This window comes from Arvicola amphibius, chromosome 3 (genome assembly GCF_903992535.2).
Source record: "Arvicola amphibius chromosome 3, mArvAmp1.2, whole genome shotgun sequence".
Lineage (NCBI taxonomy): Eukaryota > Metazoa > Chordata > Mammalia > Rodentia > Cricetidae > Arvicola > Arvicola amphibius.
This window is the reverse complement of record NC_052049.1, coordinates 12,319,683-12,345,438: the sequence shown is the minus strand read 5'-3', so window position 1 is coordinate 12,345,438 and position 25,756 is coordinate 12,319,683. Positions and strand designations below refer to the sequence as shown.

The following is a 25,756-nucleotide window of genomic DNA, read 5'->3' as shown; positions in this document are numbered from 1 at the left end:
AGGGCAGAAGTCAAACATACATCTGTCTAGACACGGACAGAAGTACACTTATGGAAAACAGCTATGGGTAAAAATAATAAAAGAAAACTTACATTGGCATTTTAGACCATGTTCAGATCATATTTTATCAAATAAAATGCTTCCCTTGTATAGACACCCTCCATCCTTGTAGGTCAGTATCCGCTCCACAGACCCGAACTCTTAGCACTAGCTACTACACTTTTGTCTAGAATCAGAACAAAGGACAAACAGTGTTCATTCCTTGGATTCGGGAAGAAGTTTTCTACCGAAGGAGAAAGGAAGGAGCTGAAAGATCTTGTAAACGACTGGCAGCTTTTCTTAAGATTTTGAAGGCTGGAACCACGACAATTTTTTTCTGTTTTCCAAACCAAGTGTTCTGTGCTATCACAGGTAAGCTCACTGCCCGTGGATAAAGGTCCCTCTCACTGTGCATTGACCTTGGCTCCTCTTGGAAGGTTTTTCCTTCTGTATCTAATCCCCCAAAGGTTTAAGTTTTAATAGAAACTTAAGATACTTAAATGTCTTTTTGTTTCTAGTGGTTAAGACCTTTGAATTAAATGGAATCAATTCAGAATTCCCCTGCATTTCCTAAAGGGTTCTTTACATTAAACCCTTTCAGTAAGATAATTGAACTTGGGCTATCTCACGTGACTTAAGATCTACAGATAGCCAGCAGCCAAAGAGGAAGGGCAAGGCCAGTGACTGACAGACAGTGATGTAAAGCCTATTCCAGGGGTGGAGGCTAGTGAAGCTATAGGCTGATACTTATCTCCTGTAATTGCCTATCTACTTATTTGCCTGTAAGTTCCTTATAAAAAGAAAAAGATAATAAGTCCTTGTGTCTCCCAGCTCCCTCAACAGATAAAAATTAATTCCACAATATTTTAATGCAGTTTGTATTTTCCCATGTTGAAATCAATAAAGACCATTTCTTCATCATAGATTTCCAGGGAGGACTTGGGAAATACATGGACTCCTTTTACAACTGTGATTCATCTTTATTAAGGAAAGGGGATTCATTACTAAAGTAAAACTTGCAACTTTTAGCTACATAAAAAATATGTTTACTTAAGGTCTCAAATATTTAAGTATTACCATGTTCTTCTGACCTAATGACCTCACACAGTAGGAACAGAATAATCTTCCCATATTCAAAGAGGGGAGCGGGATGGGCTATACTACCAAGAGACTGAGGCCCTCTTACGGGGTTTCCAAGAGGTCAGAGACAGCACAGCCTCAACATCTGCCTTCAGCCCCAGTGGCCGTTCTTGTTGCTATTCAACCATCATATTATGGCCTTCCTGCTCCTTATACATTCCAACTACAGAACCCATATGAATCAAGAACAAATGGCACATGGAACTTGGTATGTGAGGGATCAGGAGAAGGAATGTTAAGTAGGGGATTCTAAACTGTACTTAGGATAGATTAGAATTAACTATAAGGCACTATCTACTCTAGTGCCTCTATTCTCTCTGTCTTTTTATTCTACTGGTTAGTTTAATCAAGCCAACTTGACTCTATGCATTAGGATCTAATGCATAACGATTAGATGATCCATGAGCCAAAGGTGCCTGACCCCTTTCCCCATGGGCTCCTTCAGATCCATCTAGCAAGGTTCTGAGATGCGACAGAAGAGGGTACTGGCAAGGAGGTGGGTAAAGGAGTCTCAAGGGAAGACACAACTTGACAATTTATGAACTGAACTCATTTCCAATGACATGGATTTAAGAAAGGGTGTTGACTGAATAAAATATCAAATGTTCATTGCAGAAGTTATGTAAAAGGATGAGGCCATCTCATACCCCAACCCTACAATTACATCAAGTATAACTACAGTCTTAGTATGTACAAGAGAACCAACTGAATTGTTTCAAGAGAGGAGGTAGAATGTGTATAAAGAGCATCCCCAGAAATGGCACATCCACTGAAGCAAAACACTGTTATTCTTCAACCAGAAATTACTTTAGAAATCAATGTCATGCTACAGTTTTAAAAATATGAAACTATGAATATAATAAGCACCCCATTGATAAGAATAAGCTTATAAAATCTAGACATACTGGAGCTGAAGAGATAGCTCAGTAGTAAAGAGTGCTGGTTGCTCTTATGGAGGGCTCCAGTTCAGCTCACAGTACCCATGTTGGATTGCTCACAGTCACCTGTAACTCCAGCTCCCAAGGCAGGGGGTGTCCAACGCCTTCATCTGGCCTCTGCAGGTACCTGCACTCATGCGGCAGACACACACATACACATAAATAATATTTTTAAAAAGAAAAGTAGACACATTCTGTGATAGTTTGCAGGGTAGACATAAAAATAACTCAACCTCCAATCATTACAGGTAAAACCAAAAGATATTTATGAACAAGACAATGAGAAAAACATCAGGGCAGCTTCTCATGGAGTACATCAAAATCAGGGAGGAAGGGGACAAACCAGCTGGTTCCTGGCTGTGAAGTAAAGCCAAGGACAGCTTTCGGCAACAAGCGTTGTCTGTCTACCCTGATGCACATGGCAATGAAGCATGTTCTTTGCAATCTTCTCATGCACTCAGCCCTTTTCCAGTCCACAGATTCGGTTAGAGATGGACTTAGAAAGATGTCATGCCACAGTTTTAAAAACATAAAGCTGGCAAAGCCCTGACCTCAAAGAACTCACGCTTTAGAGAAAGCAGTCCTAGCGTGGAGCGAGGGAACAATTCACTGTCCCCTTAGTAGGTTCAGAACAGACTAATGTGAGACAATCTCAAATCCCATGCTCACTGGCCGGCCTGACTCTCCCAACTTCTCAAAGGCTGCTTAAATTGCTCAGTACTGATTGACCCAAAGCAAATGAATGGCACTCACGACTTGGAAGAACAGACAAGCAATGTCCCCTGCACTCTGCCCCAGCTCCCACTCACTGGGCTGTGTTGTGCAAAGTTCCCATGATGCAATTTTACTTGTTTCCCACAGATAGCAGTTTCATTCTTCATGTGAGACCCTACCTTAGGAGGAAGCTCAGATGCATGAGCCATCAGCACTAATTACTTGTAGTGTCTCGGGGGCTTTAGGACAATTACTACTGAGGTTACTGCCTGGAAACCGAATAATGACACTAATTGGAGTTCATCAGCTATTCATCTTCATAGTAAGCACAACTGATGAGGTGAAATTTAGTGACCCTACATGGATGGCATCTCAGCTGCCTGGGGCACCTGACAGGAGACATGTGTCTGACATGAATATACTGTGTGTTGGACAAACACAGAGTTCTTGGGATGTGTCAAATTCATACTGTAAGGGTTAATAAGAATGGCACCTTCCTGCCTCCTGGATATTTAATCTAGAGGAAGAAAGACAGAAAATAGCACAAAAATGCCACAATGCTTTGAGGTGTAGGTATATCTTTGTGAAAGTGTCATTTAACCTGTGCCCTTTACTTGACGTGATTTTGACAGTTGTGGAAAGAATATTCCAGGCAGAAGAAACAGTAGGGATGAGCTGGAGTTATAGTAAGAACTTCAGTAGGCATTAGAGACAGGCCACTGAGGGTGGACGGTAGTGCATATGAAAGGAGTGAGAAGGTGAACGCTCAGGACCTTACGGATTAGCCAAAGGTGTCTGTGTTTTATCTGAGATGCAACAGAGACGTCATTGCAAGTATGGGGTGAAGCAATGTCAGACTGGAAAGCAAACGCCTGGGCTGTGGTCCTGCAGCAGAATGGACACCCAACACCAGCTGTGGCTCAGGCATACAACAGTGGGCAGATGTGAGAGGCCACGGTGCTTTGATACCCAGGATCAGCCTCAGAAGGAATGGTAGCTTTTAGGCCTGAATGGAAGAAGATTCACTTAAGAAAGTGTGTACTTAAAGAGGACCATGGATGATAGTCTAAAAATAGACACTGCATAGACTTAACATGTTGAAATTCTAAAATAATCCCGTCACATCTTCTACAGGAGATAATCTGTGAACTTCTTATAAAAGACACTCAGTAGACTCGCCTAACCTTGGAATTAGGTTAGGGCTCTGGGCTTGTTTATTCCCCGCAGTAAAATATTAAAATTAAAATGTCACCTTCAGTTCCATTTCACAGTGGGCTGATGAGGTCATATTTGCATTGCTATAGATAAGCTACCTGACATGACTTGAGATGGAGAACAAGAAACTAATGGCTGATTCACTTGAGAAGTCCCTCTCTATAACTGTAAACTGCTCTTCTAAAAAGAGCAAGAGGTAAAAGCAGACGTGCCTGCCTCTCTGCACGTGCTGAGAATGCCCCTCAGGGAAAAAAACCCTTTCTGTATCACTACTTGTTTTGTTACATGGAAAGGCCCCAACTTTTATTAGTCTCGGTTTGTGTAGTCATCAAAGGGCACACATGGTTTCTGACGTGGACAACAATGCCTTATCCTATCTGAAGCCTTCCAAAGAATTCCAGCTTTCTCTGATGCCTGCTTTGGCTAGAGTTCACATCTTCCAAAATGATCCCTTCCCCGTAAGAGTATGTCTACACACGCCACTTACCATCCTTGCCCAACAGAGTCTAGGAACATGTCTCTGAACCCTGCACCAGCTTTTTCTAGTGAAGAGAATCTCAGGAAAGTTCATTTCTCTTCATCCCATTTGGTGAATGCTTGGCTCCTATAGCTTCATGAAGAATATAGCTCTAGGTGTGCTGAGTCCCCTAGCTCCCTCTTGAGACAAAGAGCTTCCAATGATATCCACAGAGAAACATCTATTTTTTAGATCAATCAGGAACGATCATTAGCTGAACTATGCACCCCTAAAATTACTAAGATGAAGCCATACCTTCTGGTATTCTAGATGTGACTATACATGGGAAACAGGCCCATCATGGGGTAATTCAATGAATACTAAAGCTGGTAAGGTGGAACATAATTTAGCCTGGCCTTAAGAGTCCTTAAGAGAAAGTAACATTAGGACATCCAGAAAGACAGTAGTGATGTGCACAGTCTATAATGATTAATCTTCATCAATTTGGCTGTCTTTAGAATCACCATGGAAACATCTCTAGGTGTATCTATAAGAGTATTTCCAGATATATGTCATCGAGGTAAGACCCACCCTGGGAGGTGAGTGACACTGTTCACTCAATGGAATAGAAGTCGGGTTACTAAAGAGGAGAGTGTGAGCTGCATACCAGCACCCATCCTAAGAGCAGATGCCATGGAAGCAGCTACCTCAGGCCTCCGCCACCATGATTCTCCAGTTGCGACCCACTGTACCCCCTGAAACTATCTCCTGCGGGTTATTTTTATCGGCTATTTTTTTTAATCACAGCAGTGAGAAAAGTAACACAAGCCCACTGAAGGTGATGAAGAAGCCAGGTGAGGAGCCTCAGAGGAAACCAATTCCGCCAGCTACTTGATCCTGGAGGCCAATCTCCAAGAAGCACAGGGAAAGAACTTTGGCTGGTGAAGTGACCCCGTCTGTGAAGCTTTGTGTTGGCTGCTGAAGCACACTACGTTGAGAGCAAGGCACAGGTACCCCCACTTTCCAAATATGAGACTTCCCACCCTCCCTCCCCTCTCCGCAGCACCCCCCCCCTTCCCTCCTTCACACTAGTCCCCTTTCATTCCATGTAGACACTAACAAGAGTCGATGGTGATGCTTGGATCCCGGAAATTACAGGCTGCTGACATCCAACGATCTAGTTTTGAGTCCTATATTGTACTTATGAGAAAGCCTGCCCACACTGGGGGAATCCAGACACTTCTAGAAGCAGGACAGAATGGCTTTGCCTTCTTCCCCCTTCAGAGAGACGGCTGCAAAAGTACCCAGTTCAGACTTCCCTCATGTTTGGCCATTTCCCCCTTTGTAGAAGGCTTTTAACCAACATCTCCATTTACAGAGAAACCCTGCTGCTCTGTGGGATCGGCTGCAGGGGCAGATAAATATCAGAAATTCTCATGGAAAGACATCGCAGCCAGTTAAATGTCACACTGGCCTGTGTAGGCTAGGACTCCTGAACATTGTTCTCATCATCGGCTAGTTTCCTCTACTCGGTAAACTAAGCAAACTGTGGCTAACATGCCAGGGCATGCTGGCTTGCCATATGTGTGCTCCTCATGTGAACTACCGTCTTAATACCCTGGGGGCATCTCTTGAATGACATACCTCTTCCTGCTCTCACCTTCCTTCAGTAGAAATCACACCCAACTCAAAACCATCTCTGCTTCCACTCCCCTTGCAAAGAGCTACTCACATTGGGGGGTGGGGGTGGAGCTACAGTGCATCACTGTGGACTCCTTTGCTATTCCTCTAAGAGTCTCAGCTTGGTGAGCTCACTGTAGAGATGGCAAAGGCCCTGTGATGGAGTGCCTAGCCAAGAGGAATCAATATAGGATGGGGATCCACCAAATTCCACCTCTTCCTGCTGAGAAACGCCAGTAGACCTAGTCTATTGTCTCAACCCAACAAATGCCTCATCTGTCCTTATCTTTTCTCCTTAACACAGTATTTGTAGCTAGAAACAAGGATACAGTGAAAGAATGAGCTCCGTTGGCAGCCTTAATGTTTCAATAGTAACAAAGTGACTTTAGCATGTATTTTGTTCTTGTTACATTGTCTTTTCCTTAAAGTCTCTGCCTTCAGAGGGGTAGTCAGCTAGACATAATCTTAAGGAGCATCAGTGGAATTCCCTTTCCATTGAGAGATCGCCCTGCCTACCTTATCGATTGCTAGGCTCCCGTGGCATCTGTACCTTTCCGTCTCTGTGCCATAGTCAGTTGAGGTCACCCAGACCCTGCCCACCCAAGACTTCAGTGCAGAGGACTTCAAAGCAAGCTCTCTGGATGGCAGCAACAGAAGCAGTCAGAACAGCAGAGCTGGGCTAAGTGAGCTAGTAATGCTTTTCTTTTTCTGCCTTTGGTTTCCATCAAGGAAAGGAATACCAAACCTTCCATGAGGTTTCTCACTGGTCAGTCATGCCACTGCAGAAAGAAACCGAGGTAGCAATCTGTCGGACATCAGAAGGAACCTGCACCCTGGAGACCGCCCTCAATCTGATGAACAACGCTCCTGTTTGTTGAGAAACCAATCACCAAGTCTCGAAAGTCCAACTGAGTGAACCCCAGGAAGTTAGAGCTTGGAGTGTCAACAAAAGATCACCAGGGCTACTGAGGAAGCCCTGATACCACCATAACCCTTGTCAATAGGGTACCACTCATCATGTTTACCTAAGGTTGTGTGGTCAAAACCTCCAGGAACTACTGCCACCACCAATTGTTAACCAAGATTCTTTCCATTGTCCAGGAGTCATGCAATTCCAAGAAACCTTAGTTGATCACATTAATGTCTTTAGCAAACATCCAATAGTACCCCGACTTGACCCCACCCTCTCCATGGACTACAGGACAAGGTCATGAGGCAGCTGTGCACTGATAAGTCACAGCTTTCTCCCTCTTTTCCTTCTTTCCAATCATATTTGATGAACCTAAAAGCAAATACAGAATGCTGAAATGGTTTTCCCTGTCGAAACAGCTGGGGACATCTGTAAAGGTCAAAGACAGCAAACACTCCCACACCACTCTCAGTCTCTGAAGCCACCTCAGATGGCCTAGGCTAGGGAAGCCTCTTCACAGACTCAATAATCCCACAAGAACTTTATTCACTGTATCTCTAAAGAATAGAAACGGGGCACCGAGGTTTTCCCTTCTGATACACTAACTCCCCAAATACAATCCATTAGTATTTCACCCTCCTCTTGTCTTAGTCTGCAGCGACAGCGTTTTGACCAGACCACCAATGGGAACTAGCTGTGCACCTTTTCACAGCAACTCCGCCAGGCAATCTAGGAAGTTCCCAGTACACACTTCAGTCAGACCAGCTTTTCTTGTACGCCTGTTCCTTCATCGGCTGAGGATAAAACTTTAATTTCAGTTTACACTTTGAATATGTTGACTTCTGGGAACGCATGAGTAATTATTAAAAGCACCGAAGCATTCTGAAAGCTGTGAAGTCACATACAGATTGCAGGTTTCTCTGGGAAAATACAAATTCTTCAATGCGCCAGTCACACAAACTTCTAGACAGTTGTAAATGTGAACTTAAAGTTTTCCTACCTAAATCTAAACTTAATAGTTTGTTCAAATCTGAATACATGTAAACAAAACTTGCTTAAAACAATTCCAAACATTCCAATATTAAGCTCCATATTAAATTCCCTATATAACAGACTACTTCAGAATGCCATAGCCCTTTCAAATCCCTGAATCAGCTCAAATAGTATAACTTGTTATTCTAAAGAAAATCCCAGCCTCTTGTCTCCTGGAACTTGCAAGCCAGACGACACTAGGCATGGGCACGATCACTCCGGGCATCCATCACCTGCCTACAAAACTCACACACTCCATGTCCCCAAAGGCCTTGAACTATTTCTGCATCATTTTGACTCCAAATTAGTCCACGGCTGGTTTTCTTCTCAAACATGAACCTTCTAATCCACAACCACTTAATCCTGAAACTGTTGTCCACTTTAGAAAGAAAGGAAAGACACAGTATCAAAGCCTATTGTTAGGAGTCATTTTGAAATCAGGCAGTGGTGGAGCACACCTTTAATTCACATCAATTGAGAGGCAGAGGCAGACAGATCTCAGTGAGTTTGAGGCCAGCTTGGTCTACCAAGTGAGTTCCAGGACAGTCAGGACTCTTACATAGAGAAGCCCTGTCTCAACAAACCTAATTAATTAATTAATTAATTAATTTTAAAAAGGAGAGTCATTTTATTTTGATGCATGCCAAATAGTCTTTATAGTCTTTGGAATAAGAAGGAAATCATACGCCTCGAATATAAGAAGTGAAGACAAGTAAACTGAAGGAGACGGGAGACAGATGACGTGGAGATAGAGGTAGTTTCCAAGCAGTTCCCCATGTGGGCAAGTGTGCTGTAATAAAGGTGAAAGAGGCCCTTTATATAGAAGCGGTGAGAATTACAGGAAACCAATTGACTGCCAAACAATAGTAACAGGTGAAAGAAACAGTATGAAATTTGTTGTCAGTTTCAGGCCGTGACTACGAGTAACCCAACTGGACATTTAGAGTTTTCCCTGCCTCGCTCTCTCAGTTGGATGGAATAGCAGAAATGACATCTCTATTGGGAAATAACCTTGCTTCCCCCTTTAGCCACTAACCAACTCGTGGCACCTCGGGCACACCACTGACTTCTCTAAGAAACTGTTGAGTTCCAGGATAAGCATTTCAGTAGTGAGCCTTCCAACCTTCTACTCCAATAAGCAAGCATTTACAAAGAGAGTTGGATAGTAACTAGAAGGAGCCAGGGAGTTTCTATATGCATATCCTGCATGAATGAGTATTAGTCATTCAAAGTCATGAATAGTGAATTAATTCTAACAAGGTAACCCTGATTGCACAACTGGAAACAGGTGTACTGCTTCCTACCCCTACTTAAGGATATTAGCCCCTAGACACAATGACAAAGGCATTTCTAATCAATAGGCCCTAATTGTATCTGCTTCTTGAATTTTGAAATTGTTCAGTAGATCACTTTTCGTTGGGAAATTTAGTATCACTCACTTGAGGTGAATATTGAGGGATATTAGCATGTTAAGAATTGTTTAGAGAGTATGCATTACATAGGATAATATGGCCAATTAGCACTGATAAATGAAACAGGGCTAAAAGCTGCAGATCTGAGGCGCACTATTTGAATTTCTACTTTCCATTTATTTCCAGGTGAAATACATATTGCCATTAGTCTGAGGGGATTAAAATTCAATTATGATATGCGTCATCGCAACATAATGACATCCTGGAACTAGGAAGTGTCCTGCCAACATAGTAAAAGAACTATAGCTATGAATTTCTGTTTATTTTGTTTTGTTTTGTGTTTGTCTCTTTGTCTTTTAGCCATTGATTTTTAAGTTCTTCCAAACACTTCCCAAGGCATTCTCATGGGCCTGGCATGTAACACAGACTTCATCTGAAGAAGCATGTGACTAGCTACCGACCCAGAAGATGAAGTAAGAGAAATGGGTATGTTCACCACTACAGAGTGAATGGGGATTCAAAAGGCACACCGAGGCCGGATGGGCCATTGTCCTAACTTGATGATTTTCTTTCATCCTTAAAACTCTGTATTCCAATCTCCACTTTCAAAATGAGTGTCAGGCACACCGAAGCTGAGTGGTTTGCTAAAGTTCATCTAGCTAGCAGTGACTGAGGCACCTGAGGCACGATTGTATGCAGGTGACCACAACCCCAACCACACCAACCTATAGAAAACATCCTCTCTAAATACCATATTCCATATACAATGCCCAAACTGTTGCTACCCCTCAAAGGGTTACTCAAAGAGCTACTGAAGCGCAGCTCCTCTCCTCTCTTTTCCAAAGTGAGTTTTCATTCATTAAAAGTTCATAAAATGCTTTTAAGTGACGAGGAGAAAGCACCATGCAGAGGCTTGGCCTTCTCCACTCAACCCCACATTCCTACACCATCCTGAAGTGTTTCCTTATGCTCGAGTGCCCTGTTGTGCTCACGAACAGGATCTATTTCCAAATCTCCTAAGCTTTCAGGAAAGTCTTCCCAGACTCCCCTCAGTCCTGCCCTCTGTGCACCAAGTGCCTAGGCTACTCAGAATTCTCTATGTGTTTCCTTAGATTGGTACTTAAATCCTCCAAGCACAGAAGGAAAAGCCACCATGGGCTCTCTCTGCCTCTTCCTTCACCCCATGCCTACCTCCCAGAGGGAAAGAGGGAGTGGTGTTTAACCCCTACCAGTTCCTACATGTGTGTCTCCTCAGACGTAAAACTGATCTGCACCTTACTGAGAACATGACTGTGATACTCTGCTTTCAAAGGGTTCACCATGCAGCCATCCCATGTGACATTTATCGCACATCTGTCTTTCTAGCTACAGAGGGATTGACATATAACAGCGGCTCTCCTTCAGAAGACTAGTAATGGTTGTGGTTTTTGAGAAACTACCAGGGTGTCTATAGATCCTCAAAACAACTTAAATGCCCTCTTGATTTTTATAAGCAGCCCTGGGACCACAGGGAGGCAGCCTGAGACCATGCAACCCACTTTGGAGCAAATCCACACAGTACCCATAGAATATCAAATTATATACATACAGCACACATATGCATATACCATCTACACATGTGTATGATATATACATATGCGATATCTGGGTCCTTTCATATTGAAATAGGCTGTTTCTGGCTAAATGTTGCTAAATACTCAGCTCTTCATCTGCAGCCTGGGACAGAAATGCAGCTCAACACGGTAGAAACTGTTGAGTAATGTCAGTTCCATTTAGTATATCAAACGTCATCAATAGGGAGATTAAGGAGCCCTCAAGAGCCAGTCACTATGATTAGTCATTCACAGGCATGTGTAATCCTTATCATGGCCTAAAAATGGGCATTAATATCTCTATTTTACAACTGAAAAAAATGGGGAAATTCACCAAGATGTGATGTCATTTGTCCAAAGTAGACAAGTCACTGTCTAAAGATCCTCCATGCCCAGTTTCTCTTCATGAAACCTCAGGATAAACTGTCAGCAAATTTCCCCCAAAACACATATTTTAACTTTAAATTCTGACTGTCGGCAACTCCGAGTTCTAAAGAATAAATCTCATGCTCACTGGGTTAGCTCAAGTCTTGGGAGAGAACGCGTTGGAAAGGATTGAGCTGAGAGAAAACTTGAGGACAGAGACTGTGTCTGTCCTGGAGAAGATCAACTTGTCCGTGTACTCGGAGGATATCTTCGGCAACTACCTAAGTCACCAGCTAAGACCATCGTCATGGAGTACAGAAGGTGGAACCTGCCCACACCAGTAAAGGTCTATGCAAATCCAAAGAACCAGACGCCAGCACACCTGCTTTGATATTGTTCTCAGGACTTTTTTGGACAGCTCTTGAAAATCAAAATTTTGTAAGAGAGCACAAAAATAAGACCAAAAAATAAGTACAAATCCTTTATTTGGTGGTGTTTGCTCCAGCTTTTAAAGTATAAGGGTGGTTAGAGTGAGTTTGAGGCCTGAAAAGAAACATCTTAGCTAATCTCAATGCAATTTTAGAGATATTGGTAAGGAGTGTGTTTGTAGACTACTACGACTTCCCCTTTCGAATATGTATTTATAAAGACAGAAATGAATTGTTATCCAAAGACCAATATAAAACCACTGAAAAAGAACATTCTATACCACTTCATTTAGTATTGTCATCAATAAGATTTTATAGTGCATACCTATAAATATGTATGTATACATTTAAGTGTGTACGTGTGCATGTGTATATACATGTTATTTGAGCTCTTTGAAGAATGGTTATGTTGTGCAAGGTTTTACAAAACTACCATGGATAACACAAAGCTCTATTTTACAATGGACAATATTCCCAAAAGCTAGGTTTTTCTCTGATTTCATGAACCATTTATTTTAACCATTAAATGAGAATGGCTTGAAGTTGGAGGGAAATAAAAATAAAGAAAACATAATTAATACATTTAAAGCCATAATGAGATTTGTTCTGGAAAATCCAGGAGAGGATTATGAACAGGCCGCCAAGCACAGAGAGCCTAAAGCTGAGGGTTCTTCCTCTGAATATTTAAATTAAGGTAATGGAGGAGATCCATTTCCTAAGCCACAGAGAGCTTGAACACCAGTTAAGAAACACACATGCCACTGTCCAGATAGTCAATATACTGGTACAATATAGCAGGATTTGAAAGAGTTCCCTTTCTCCACCTGCTAATGCTTAGCAAGAAAGCTGGCTAAAGGAACAAAAACTAACATAATATTTTAATTGATTTTAAGATTATTTTGTTTAAAAACCGAAAGCTCACTGATTTGAAAACTATTGATTTTAGACTATATTCCAGCACTCTCCTCCATTTTATTTAATTTAAGTATAGATAGCCCTCTAAATTATATTACTCAATGAATTATTCATACAGAATAATTCAGAACTCTAAATACATAAAACTCATCTCTAAGGATCAGAGAGAATAAAACCCTTGCCACTTAAGAGGTGGCCAGACACTCACCCTACCAATTTATAAGCTGTGATATAGTAAATGTGATCAATATTGAGGGTATCTTTGGTTCTTTAAGGAACAAAAGGGAGGATTGCCGTTTTCTGCCACGTGTTCTTCCACCAGGGACATGCTAGAAATCCTTTAGCATGAAAACCTTTGAAACACAAACCGTCATGGCAGAAACAGAGCTTTGGGCTCCTATCTGATTCATATAGTCAGTCATATTTTGAATAACAAAGGTAAACCAGCATCTCCCCTTTAAAAAAAAAAACTGAAGGTCCATAAACTGGGAAATATATCATTTGAAAGAAAATCTGTCATCAAAGGACTATCACGGCTTCTGTGGATGGGGCGGGGGGGGGGGGGGGCATTATGAACTTGGTGTTTCGCCATCTTCTTCCCAGCAACCCCAGCTCCCATCTTCCTCCCCACCTCTGTGGGGTTTGTCTCTTGGGATCCTTAATGAAACAATAAAATAGGAATCAAGAGAATTCGGGAAAGGCTTAGGCTGCTGAAAGGGTAACCATTTTCTCACGCTGGCTTCTGTAGGCCATCTTGTTCGTTTAAATGCCAAGATGTCTTAATCTGTCCCAGGTGGTATCACCAGGGGCAACACCATCGCTGGTCTGAGACTAATGTTCCTTGGTCAAATGACCCGCAATAAAGAGCTGTCGGGCAAACAGTTAATTGATGCAAACGAAGAAAGCCATCATCCCTGCAGTGAGATACATTAGAACAGAAAGAACAATGGACAGTTCTAGAAAGAAAAAAAAAAGCGGTGTGCGTTAAAAAATAAAATAAAATAAAATAAATCCACAATTTCCCTCGCTGAAAAGGATGATAAATATCGGGGGGAAGGGAGTTAACTGAAATCTGATAGAATAAGTAAGATTGGCCTGGGGGAGGGGGAAGAAGCACGCACATCACCACGACGGGGGCGGGGAGGGGGTGTCATTTGTGTCCAAGGGTTTCATGAAACATTTAGGGCAAACGCCTTTGTTCCTGGCCTCGGGAGGGGAGTGGGTGGATGGATGATGGGGAGATCAGATGGGGCTGCCTGGCCCTCCACACCCTGCTCTCTGGCGCATGCGCGAGGCCAAGACAAAGGAATAGGTAATTACAGTCCCGATTCATTCATTTTGCCCGCAGTACTGGAGGTCTGTGAGCCTTTGCTGTGTTCCCAAGGGTGGAGGTTAATCCACACCCCATCAGCAGCCCCTCTAATACTCGTGTTTCATTTTAACCCCGCCACGCAAGTGGCCAGCGGTATTGGCTAAGACAGAGGTGTGTCAACCGCCGTACAAAATACTGAAATTGCACCCATGTGCGTCGTGCTCCTTTCCACAGAGTGAAAATCACTGGGGCAGAGGCCGTCCACCGAGTTCGTCTCAAGGCGGAAATGTCTCGGGGGAAGCACATTAGGAACAGGGCCAAGCGTTCGATGAATATTCATGAAAAGAATGCGGTCCCCAGCCACGCATTGTGTGCCATCGGATCCAGGCATTCTGCAATAATTTTCTTTTAATGGTGAGGGGAAGCGGGAAACGGACGTTGGATTGTAGCCTTTGAGCTACGGGCAAAAATCTACAGAAATCTTGGCTTGCAGCAGGGTTGAGCCCGTTGGGGCTGCGCGCTGTCAGGTTCAAGCCCACACCCCCTAGGCTGGGGCGGCGGTGGAGGCGCACGGCGCGTTCTCAGAGCGCAAGGCTCAAAAAAGAAAATGCTGGAGACGTCCACAGGTTAGTGGGAAAACAGCTCAGCCGCAGACCGGCTTGGGGCTTTGATCTGCCCCGGACGTGCACACCGCCTTCTGAACCTCGTGTTCCTCGGTTACCCCAAACCAAGATCCAAGAGTACCGCGGGCCAAGCCAACCCCCGCCCCTTCTGATCGGACCAGATTCCGTGTCTTCTTTCTCTCTCCCCACCCCACCCCCACCCTCCATCTTCTGCTGCTGCGCCCCTCACACGGAGGGCTTTCTCCGTGGCTGTGCGGGTTCCGATGACAGAAGGCTAGGTTCAGCCCACAAAACCGTGGCTGGTGGATTCGATGGGTTTAAAGGGTTTCGCACTCGGTATTTCCCGGTCATCAGCAGCTTCCCACCCTCCATTCCCTCCCTTCCGAACTCGGTTCATCAGCCTCGCCACCACCCGCCTCAAGCTCCCCACCCTATGAAAGGCCGAAGCTGTCCACCTGGGGGGGATAGCATCACCCTGGATCCCCCAGGACGATAGAGCCCACATAGAGAAGCCCCACGCCCACTGTGTCTACTCCCGGCCGCACCCAGCTGCACCCACGGAGAACCCTGGGCTTCAGGGTGGGGCGGGGCCCTGGGGAACCGATGGCCCTGAGTCCGCTGTGGCGTTAGGGATCCACGGCGCGCCTCCTTACCTAGGCTTTGGGTGCCTGTGCCGGCCCTGGGTGAGCGCGGTGCCTCCAAGGGGCCCGGGTGGCTGGCGTCGTCCGGCCCGGTGCCTGGCTGCTCGGCAAAGGCTCTCTCCCGGCTCGACGGCGGAGCCCGGAGCGTGGAGCGAGTTGGAGCGCTGCCGCCGCCGCCGTCGCCGCTGCCGCTACTGCCGCCGCCGCCGCCGCTGCAGCCTCTGCATTTCTCGCTCGCTCCCCCTCCCCTTCCTGCCCAGCGCCCTCCCCCCGCGCGTCCGCCCGCCCAGCTCCTCCGCTCGCCGACCCCGCCCGCCTCGCGCCCGCCCCTCAGCTCCTGGCCCGCGCCCCACCAGCTCCTTTAGCGCCCCGCTACCCGGGGGTCCCCAACTTCTCTCCTCCTGTAGCCCCTGTGTCCCGAGACGCCCCGTGATCCAGCGCCCCCCCTCGTCACCACACCCTCACAGTCACCCCCACCCTCTGCTACCCTCATCCAGATCCCTCCCCTCCAGCCCCATTCCTTGCCTGCCTCCCCAACAGTTTCTGTTAGTCCCCCCTCCTATCCCCATCTTGCACGCCCCTCCATCCTCCCACCCACGGAGGTACTGTCTGTAGATTTCTTCTCTCTGTGTCTCACACACATTTTATTTGAAAGCATTGAATAAGTAGCTCAGGCTCTGGCTCAGACTTAAGGGTTGATGAACTACGCCCCCACCGCAGCCAGCTTTCTCTGCGCCCCAGTCCAGCCAGCTCCAGACGTCGGGCTGAGATTCTGCTATCTCGTAGGCAGTGAGATTGGGGGAGACGCGGTGCTTCCCTTGAAACCATCAAGACAGATGTGCACGGGTTTTTAGGGTGTACCCCCAAGGCAAGCACATCTGGGGCGTCTCCAGGCAGATGCTCACCCTCGGGGTCAACCAGGAGGCTACAGCTTTGCGAGACACCACCGCCCAGAACCCAGGTCCGGGTGGAGGGGTGGGCGGCACCGCCCCTCGGGGGGATGTTCTCCCGACTTCGGAGAGGAAGAAAGGAAGAAATGCACCCTAGGAAAATGGGCTTCGACTTTTTGTGTCTGTGCTTTCATGGAAGTCACCAGTTCTCTGGCTGCTTAAGATGCTACTCAGAAGCGCACCGAGCCAGACTGTGGCTAGCCTTGCTAAGTCCTCGTGTCCTGTTCAGCGACCACTTAGGGTAGCCTCGGGATAAACAATAGCCACCAAGGCTAGGAGATATATTCGCCATGCTTACCTGTTGACAAAAAGAAAAAATGCAAAATAAAATTTGAAATTTGGAAAATAATACATGGTAACATCTTTTAGAACCAAGGCTTTTCAGACAAAAGCCAGTTTTACCATCCCGAAAGCCATGGAGCCTTGGAACTACCGTTCGCGGCACTTTGGCGCCCTCTGGCTGTGTCAGGATTGCTTGCTTGTTCTGCTTCGTCCCAAACGAAGAGGGGCAATGGAAATGCTTGCTGTTGTCTTGGTTGGATCTACCCTCATGAGAGGAGCACGAATTCAGAAGACCTTGTCCTCCACGGTCGCGATGACAAAACATAATCATATTTAAAGAGAAAAACGCCAAAGGTAAGCGCCTGCTTCTGTTAGCATCTCACCTAGGAAAGATAAGTCTTCCTTGACAGAAAAAATAAATAATAAAACCTTAATAAGAGTGGCAATACAAGTGTCAGATCTTAACCAAAGAGTGATGGGGGAAAGGTAAAAATACTTTGTGGTGGCTGGTTCTCCTCCTCCTCCTCCTCCTCCTCCTCCTCCTCCTCCTCCTCCTCCTCTTATTCTTCCCCCTCTCCTCTTTCTCTTCCCCATCCCAGCCCCCTCTCCCCTCCTTTCCTCTATCTCGATAGATAGATAGATGATAGATAGATAAATAGATAGATAGATAGATAGAGATAGATGATAGATAGATAGATAGATAGATGATAGATAGATAGATAGATAGATAGATAGATAGATAGATAGATGATAGATAGATAGATAGATAGATAGATGATAGATAGATAGATAGATAGATGATAGATGATAGATAGATCTTTCTTTCAATCTCTCTCCTCTCCCCCCCCCATCTTCCCCCTGCTTAAACTAATTAAGAAATCAAACAGTACAAGAACAGGAAATCAGATCCCAAATGAGATTTATTCAACTGAGCACTTCTTTCCCTTATGTCAGTGTACTACCTATGACGCTAGACCTATTTGGGGTGCTGTGGCTCCCACACCAGAACCAATTACGACAACCAAAACTGTTTCCAGATATGGCCAAATGTCCTCTGGAGGCAAAAACCATACCAGAATGAAAGCCAGTCAATGAGTCATTTTTAAAGTTCTTAAAGCAAGCCTCTGTTTCACTCTGTTAATGAGATGAATGTTTATAATGTATGATAGTTACTGCTTGCTAAAGGAGCTAAGTAGTATGTGGAGCTGAGTCGGGGTGGGTGGGTGGGTGGGTGTTACACGGTGTGACATCCCTCACTTAGAATTCGGGTACTTTTTATCCCAGTGATCATCTTCAAATTAATAGATGTTTTTACTGTGTTTGCAGGATAAGCCTGTAGGAATTGTCTTCCTTTATGTAGCCTCGTGTTTAATTTTTTTGAAAATAACAGATAAGAAAATTATGGTTCAACACCGTTGGTGCTTCTGGCTAGGGTTTTAGGATGGAAAGAAAAAACAAGCCTTCTAAAGGTGTGACTGGACTACAGATCACTGGTTACCATGGAAACAGGAGGCAAAAGCTCGTACTGACAAACAGGATTGCAAGTGTCCTTGATGCTGTCTCCGATTAGATTTAGTTGTTCACCCCATTTTGAATAAGAAAAAAATATAAACAAAGGAAAAGGAGAGCAGGCCAAGGGTGTGGCTCGGTTATGGATCACTTCCCTGGGATGCTGGGGGCCCTGACTTCAATCCACAGTACCACACCTGTGGGCACATGCACTCGCGGACGGGAGAGATTCAATAGGGACAGAGAGGATGGTGAGGGGTGGGTTAGTTTCATCTTTGGCCACTCTTCTATGATCTCAGAGAATATTTCCTTCAAAACGTCTCTAAAATACACTCGGCGAATTAGTATTTGAGCAAAGGAAGCTTTGGATGTTAGTAAATTATTGCACTACCTCTTGTGAATGTTACAGACGAATGAATGTGGAAGCTGAAAGGGTTAAGGATATGATTCATAGCAAATTTAATTAACGTTAACCATGACAACCATGAAAAAGGATGTTTTCCTTCTCAAAAGAATGAAGGATTTAGGGGGAAAAAACCCACAAAGCTAGACTACACAGCTTATATACTGAATCGCAGTCATTTTGATTGCCTGTATAACTTGTTCCAATAAGCCCTCACCTACGTTATAAAGGTTTTCATCAAGAAGACAAATGCTCCATAGCTATTTATTTTTGCTAAATGATTTGCCACAAAATTGCCTGCAATGTAAGGGACTCTTTGTCACTAAAATTACCCAGTTTCAAAAAAAAGTCACCCCATGTCGACTCAGCTTTTAAAATCATGGCTCTGTTGAGCCCCTGACATTGGTTTATGTTGACAGACCTGATCTCACCTTCCAGTCTCGCCTCTGACTCCCTGGTCCTACCTCCACCACCACCATAGCTTTGAATTATTCCTGTCCATGTCACTAGAGAGACCCAAAGTATATTCCACTTCACTAGTATAAAATTTCGGCCACAGGACTGACAGATCTCACCAACATATTACAAGCAAAGGGTTAGTCAGTATTATACATGAAAGGATAATGTATATTCTTTTCCCCTAAATACATTTAAGATTTTCTTCAAAGGAAAATATCAAAATATGGGTTGATTTCATCCTTTTTCTTTCCCCTCTCCAATCCCAGCCTTACTGTTCACAGGGCCAGAGGAAAGAGTAACCTTGGCTTCATTGGTGTTATGAATTGTCTTGCTTCCCAGATAGCATTTGGCAATGTCACATAAGAGTTGGAGAGACGGAGCTGACATCTAGTTGATAGAGGCCTGGGGACAGTCCCACAACCGTTATCCAGCCCAAAATATCAATCATTGTAATAATGAAAGAGCTGAGAAGCTCTGGTTGAAAACTGAGTATGATATTCTACCCAGTTGGGTAAGGCAAGATCTTTTTTTAATTTTATTTGAATTTATTTGTTTTTGGTAATGCTGGGCCCAGCAGAAGCTGCTTTTTGCTGTGGTTCTTCCTCGGTGCATCACAGACTGACGTAGGTTGGGCTTCTAGTAGAGTGGTCTCTTTACCAGTTCTTTAAGATACCCTCCGCCCACTGCAACAGAAATCTGGCATGTTGCTTCAAGAGCAAGGCCAAAGATTACCACTGAGAAATTTGAATTCCATTCCCTGTTACTACAGGCTGGGTCACTGAAAGAAAATGGCTTAACTCCAACTCCCCATTTTACCTGCTCTTTAAGTTTGTAAAAGGATAGCTGGAAACCTGGCTAGACCCTTGTTTAGGAGGAAGCACCAGGCTTGAAGTGGGAGGAACTGGTTGGTGTCGGCATTGTTAGCAGGATGCAGAATTTTCTCCAGATGAAAGCAACTTGAGTCTCCTTTAATAGTTCTCACACCCTCCCATCGCCCATAATTCCCCCACAAATCCCTCAGTTCCCAAGTAGATTTGTATTCACCAGCACTTTGTATGAACAAACCACATAAAACCAAAGGGAACACAGGGTCTGCTTGCCAGCCAGCAAGGGCTCTTCCAGGCAAGGCATGCCTATTGCCACAAGACACCAAGCAAGGGATTAAAGTGTAAGGGCTTTAGTTTGGCGAAATGGTCCCTAATTTGGGGGCTCCCTTTCCTCTTAAATACTTTAGAGGATAAACTATTACAGCATAAAGAATGTTGTAGAACATCTTACTGAGACTGTTGAAGGGGGCTGTGGAGCTGGAGAGTGGTTAAGTCTGCCTCTGCAGCATCAGTGGAACCCACTTCTACACACAGATCAGCTCCTGCTCCATTAAACTAATGTGCTCTGTTAAACTAATGAAAATAACTCTGATTTAAGCCCAGTGCAAGGAATGGTGCCCGGAATAAATTGGCAAACGCAAAATCAAGTTGCCAGCAGAACATCAAGGGCTCAGCCTTCTGTTATAAGCAAATCAAAAGATGCTGCATGGCCCACTTAAGAAGTAAGCACTGCCCAGGTCCCAGCGACTGCCTGCCTCTGCTCTTCCAGTGAACCCCTTAAGATCCCAAGCAGCTTCTCTAACTCCCTTGTCTCTCAAGCCCAGGCAGCTCCAACTTCAATGAAGCTGAATGAACATCGGGGTGAAGACTTGATCTCCAAATCAATAAGGTGAGGTGAAACAAGAGAGCCAGACTGGAAATGTGTGAAGGGGAGAAATGAAGTGGACAGTTGCCCGAATGTGCCCTGGGAACATGGCACAGTGGGAAAATCCCGGCCCCCATGCTAGAGTGTCAGTATTCTTGGAAGATTTTTCTTTTAAGTTTCATTTTCTTTATTGTTTTTAAAAAAACCAAGCACAAATAAAGGTGTCAAAAGCAAGCTTTCATGTGCTTAAAGGGAATTGCTGCACAATTTATATAGTATTGTCCCAATGAGGTTATAGATAAATATGGGAAGAGGGGTAGATGTCTGCAGGGTTTGTCCCCAAACAGTGAATACCCCCGGGAATTTATGTTACTTCTGAAGTGGGGTTTAAGGTAACTTATCTTTCTGTGCTGTCTAATTTTATGTCAACTTGATACAAGCTAGAGTCATCTGAGAGAAGGGAACTCAAACTGAGAAAATGCCTACATAAGATGTTTCTGTAGGCAAGTCTGCAGGGAATCTTCTTAATTAGTGGCTGACAGGAAAGGGCACAGCCCATGGTGGGTGGTGCCACTCCACAGTGGTAGTCCTGGATTCTGTTAAGAAAGCAGACTGGACAAGCCTTAAAGAAAAAGCCAGTAAGCAGCTCCCCTGCGTGGCATCTGCATCAGCTCCTGCCTCCTGGCTCCTGTCCTGTTTGAGCTCCTATCCTGATTTCCTTCCATGATGAACAGTGATGTGAAATCCTTTCCTCCTCTACTTGCTTTCGGTCATGGTGTTTTGTTCATCACAGCAATGGTAACCCTAGTTAAGACGAGTTTTAATGCCATGTTATAAAGTTCTAGGTTTAATGAAGAACTTTTGCAACTGCCCATGTACTGGTTTAGTGACTAGAATATACATAACCTTGGGAGTTACCCAGTACTCAGGAATATCTGCCAAGAGCCTTTCCTCTCATCAGCTCTCCCGGCACTGCCTTTTTTAACGTCATGCCTCCCACAACTTTCTGCTTCACTTGTATCTGACTGTCTCCACTTGATGAAGAACATACCTCATTCTGACCTCAGAAGAGAAAGATCAGGCTTTACCACTGGACTTCTAGAGCCAATGACCTCTCTGTTCTGGCTTTCTTGGTTTGAAAGTGATGCATCAATGAATGGCAATTACAGGAACAAGGAGTTTTTAACCTGGAGTTAGCCTTCCCTATTCATCGATACGTTACCTTTTTATGTTGATGAACCCAGAGCACAGTGCTATGTTCTGCTTTCTGCGTAAAACTTTGGCTTCCTCCTAGCTCTGTCTGAATGGACTATTACATTGAATTATTGCCAAATCAGAGCAGGTCAACACTGTACATTGGCAAGACATTACTTTCCTCCTTCTAGCTCCTCATAACGCAGCTATGACAGCTTCCCACTTCAAAAGGTTTTCACCCTTTGAAATATTCTGTATACAGGTCTAGTATTGAACCGATCAGCCACAGCTGTGTTGATTTTTATGACTCTTGCCCTCCAATAAGATTAAACAAATTCAGTACAATCAAAAGAACTTAAGAAAACCAGTTCATCCAGAACCCTTCTACCAATACACCCAATAATTCTGCATAGGTGCAGAGTGGTTTTGAGTTGCATATTGAAGTGAGGACCCATAAGAGTCTATTTAACAATTTATTAAGGGGTGCAATGAAAAGCAAACTCACGAATACCAAACAAGGCAGATGCCGCTGTTGTTCTCCCAAGGGTGATGGGGAACAATTGCAAGGTATGCTCCGACTACCCATGAGAGCTCATATGATTCTTCTCTGTTTTATCTGGTCACATCTCCAGAGACAATCATGCTCATGTAAGGTCACCCCAAAAGTCATTGGCTAAATGGATCGAGCTTGCACCATAGTGTGTATTTCTTTTTTTCTTTTTTTTAAATATTTTTAATTTATTATGTATACAAAATTCTGTCTGCATCTGTATGCCTGCAGGCCAGAAGAGGGCACCAAACTTCATTACAGATGGTTGTGAGCCACCATGTTTTTGCTGGGAATTGAACTCAGGACCTTTGGAAGAGCAGGCAATACTCTTACCCACTAAGTCATCTCTCCAGATTCTCTGAGAATTTCGTACAGTGCATTTTGATCATATTCATCTCTCTTCCCCAACTCCTCCCAAATCCACCCTCTTTCCCTACTCACCCAACTTTGTATCCTCTTTCTGATTTTTAGACGCATCAAGTCCAATTTGTGTTGCACATACATTCTTGGATGTGTGTCTTTCCACCAGATAATGGGTGACAACTGCCAGAGATCACACAAAGAAAACTGGCCCTCCATTTCACAGAATATATCATTGCCAGCAGTAGTTCCCTGGTTAGGGGTAGGATCCGTGCTCAGCTCCCAGCTCCATACTGGAATTTTGTCAGGCCTGTGCACACTTCCCATGCCATTGTGTGTTCACACACGGAACTGTACTGCTGTGCCTGTAAAATACTGTTTCACTATGGCCACCCATCACCTCTCTGTCTTCCTGTCTTTCTGCCCCTCCTTCACAATGACCCCTGAGCCTTGGGAGGGGAGGGGATGACATCATTGTCTTGTTTAGGGCTGAGCATTCTACACTCTCTTATTCTCTGCACCTTGGCAATTGTGGGACCCTATTAATTGCATTTATTGAAAAAAGAAGCTTCTCTGACAAGAATTGAGAGGTTCACTAGTCTATGGGTATAACAATAAGTCATTCGGCGTTGTTTTCCTTTAGCAGACTAATAGCAAAGAGTTCTTCTCTAAGGCCCATGTCCTCACTAGCCACAGGTTCTTTTCCCCAATAATAATGACAGGAGTGGGTTTTATTTTGTGCAGTGTACCTTAGATCCCATCAAAGAGTGATCCACTACTCCCATGACATTCATAACACTATTGCTCCAGTGGGCATATCTTTACTACGCTAGTCATTATTGTAGCTCTTGGAATTCACAGCTGGGTAAGGTTGATAACATATTTCTTTACCAATAGATAGGTTTCATTTTTCCTATGCTGATTCACTATTAGATCTATTCATTATTTTGTCTAGTTTAATTAATAAAAGGTTTCTTAAAAGTTCTGTGAATCAAAGTTTCCTACCTACCCATCCTTTCAATCATCTTTTTCTTTTTAAAAATACTTATTTATTTCTTTTGTATGCAGTGTTTCTGTCTACATGCATGCTTGTTGTCCAGAAGAGGTCATCAGATATCATTATAGATAGTTGTGAGCCACCATGTAGTTGCTGGGAATTGAACACAGGACCTCTGGAAGAGCAGCCAGTGCTCTTAACCACTGATCCATCTCTCCAGCCCCTCAATCATCTTTTTCAGTGGCAGAACTGTTTATATTCAGACAGAGTGGTTCTCTGGGATACCCACTATTCTCCATGAACACATGGTTAGAGAGATGAATCATCTTGGGTCTTAAGCACACATGCTTGGCTGTTAGAGGACAATGAATTAAATCCCTAGCTTAGCGTCTGCTTTCTAGATTTGTAGCTTCGTGCAGATTCTTTCTGTTGTCCGGCAAAACTTTTTCTGGGTAGACACAACATAGGAATCCCGTGACAGACCAAAGTACAGATAACACCAAAGTCCAACCTGGCAAACCAATGAGTTCTATTGGGGTTTCTTACAAGGGTACAGGTGATGGGTTATGTACAAGAGCAGAAATGAATCTGAGAGAGCTGCATCACCAAAGCCCACCCCAACATAAGTGACATCTCACAAAAGCTGGGAATCTAGAGCACAAGGCACACCTGCAAGCAGTTCAACAAGCTGGAGTGTGTCCTTTCTAACTGGTCTAAACAGGCAGTTCAACTGGTTTCTGCTTCTCCCAGGCAGCTGGTCTGGTCTCAAGAATCTTTACAAGTTTGACTTTTCTGAGTCTTCTTTGCAACTTACTTCAGTTAGCCTGAGAAGGACTCTCAACTTTTGTGACTTACTCTGACAGGGAGGGGCCTAGAGAATCTAGTCAGTTTCAGGGACTTCCTGAAGCTACTTTGAGTTGTTTACTTTCTACATACAGAGCTTTGCTACAGAATGGAATGTTTCATCCTGGGGGGAATTTGTTATATGACTCCTTTATCTTTCTTAGCCTTCATCTTTTTTATTTGGGAAGGATGTTGCCTACTTCTTGAGATTGTTCTAAGTGTTACATTTTTTTAAATAAGGAAAGTTTAACCCATTTGTAAGACACACTCAGTAAGTGTTTTTATCTTTTACAGAGGTAAATCCATTCAGTTATTTTTTTCCATCTACTCAAAACATTATGATTGCCTGTTACCAAAGGTGATGAAAACTGAAACTCATTCCCAACTTCCATAAAAGGGACTTTCAGTCTCTTCTTGGGTTTATTTTATTTTAATCCCATGACTTCAAGTGAGTATTATCTTAGCATTATCACTGAGATTATCTTGGTAACTGAAACACGGTGTGGACTATCTACTAATCTACTCTGAATTATCTCTTTGTCTAGATGCAAAATAGGAGAAAAGAAGGCAATGAAAGTCCTACCTTTTCTAGTGAGAAGAGGCAGAAAATACATGGCTTCAGGGAAATAAAGTTTGAAGTTTAACGGATTCCACACGTAAGATAGATTTGTAATGTCACTTGTAAATGTCAAATGATACAATTATTTCCCTTGTGATATAGGAACCCATATGAATGCTGGTCAGATAAACAGACATAGATCTATTTCTATCTGCCTTCAGTTAATTTCCAATGGCAGTTTTTAATTTTGAATCTAGGTTTAATTCTTACTCTTTCATTAAATGCTGAGGAACATTCAAAGGCTTGGGTCAAGTTCAAGTCTAGAATTCAATTCAAGTGACCACATTTTGAAAGTTTTATAAATAATTTTTCAGTGTTTTGAACTAAAAGAAGCGTATTGTCCAAGCATGCCCAGTCCACTGTTTCCCCTCCAGGGTAGACACTGATAATCATGCATTGCTGATCAATCACATCCTTTCCATGGGTAAAATGTCCATTACTATACTCTACCCCACACCCACTGCCAACCTGTAACTCAAAACTG

General features: G+C 43.9%; 1 protein-coding gene across 1 annotated transcript in view; it reads right to left on the bottom strand.

Annotated features, from left to right (window-relative positions):
• Basp1 (brain abundant membrane attached signal protein 1) overlaps window positions 1-15,591 on the bottom strand; it is a 49,118-nt gene extending 33,527 nt beyond the window's left edge. The window contains exon 1 of the mRNA XM_038324236.1: window positions 15,427-15,591. The gene's annotated coding sequence lies outside the window, so the exon portion shown is untranslated. The remainder of the gene's footprint in view (window positions 1-15,426) is intronic.
• Window positions 15,592-25,756: the final 10,165 nt, after the last annotated feature.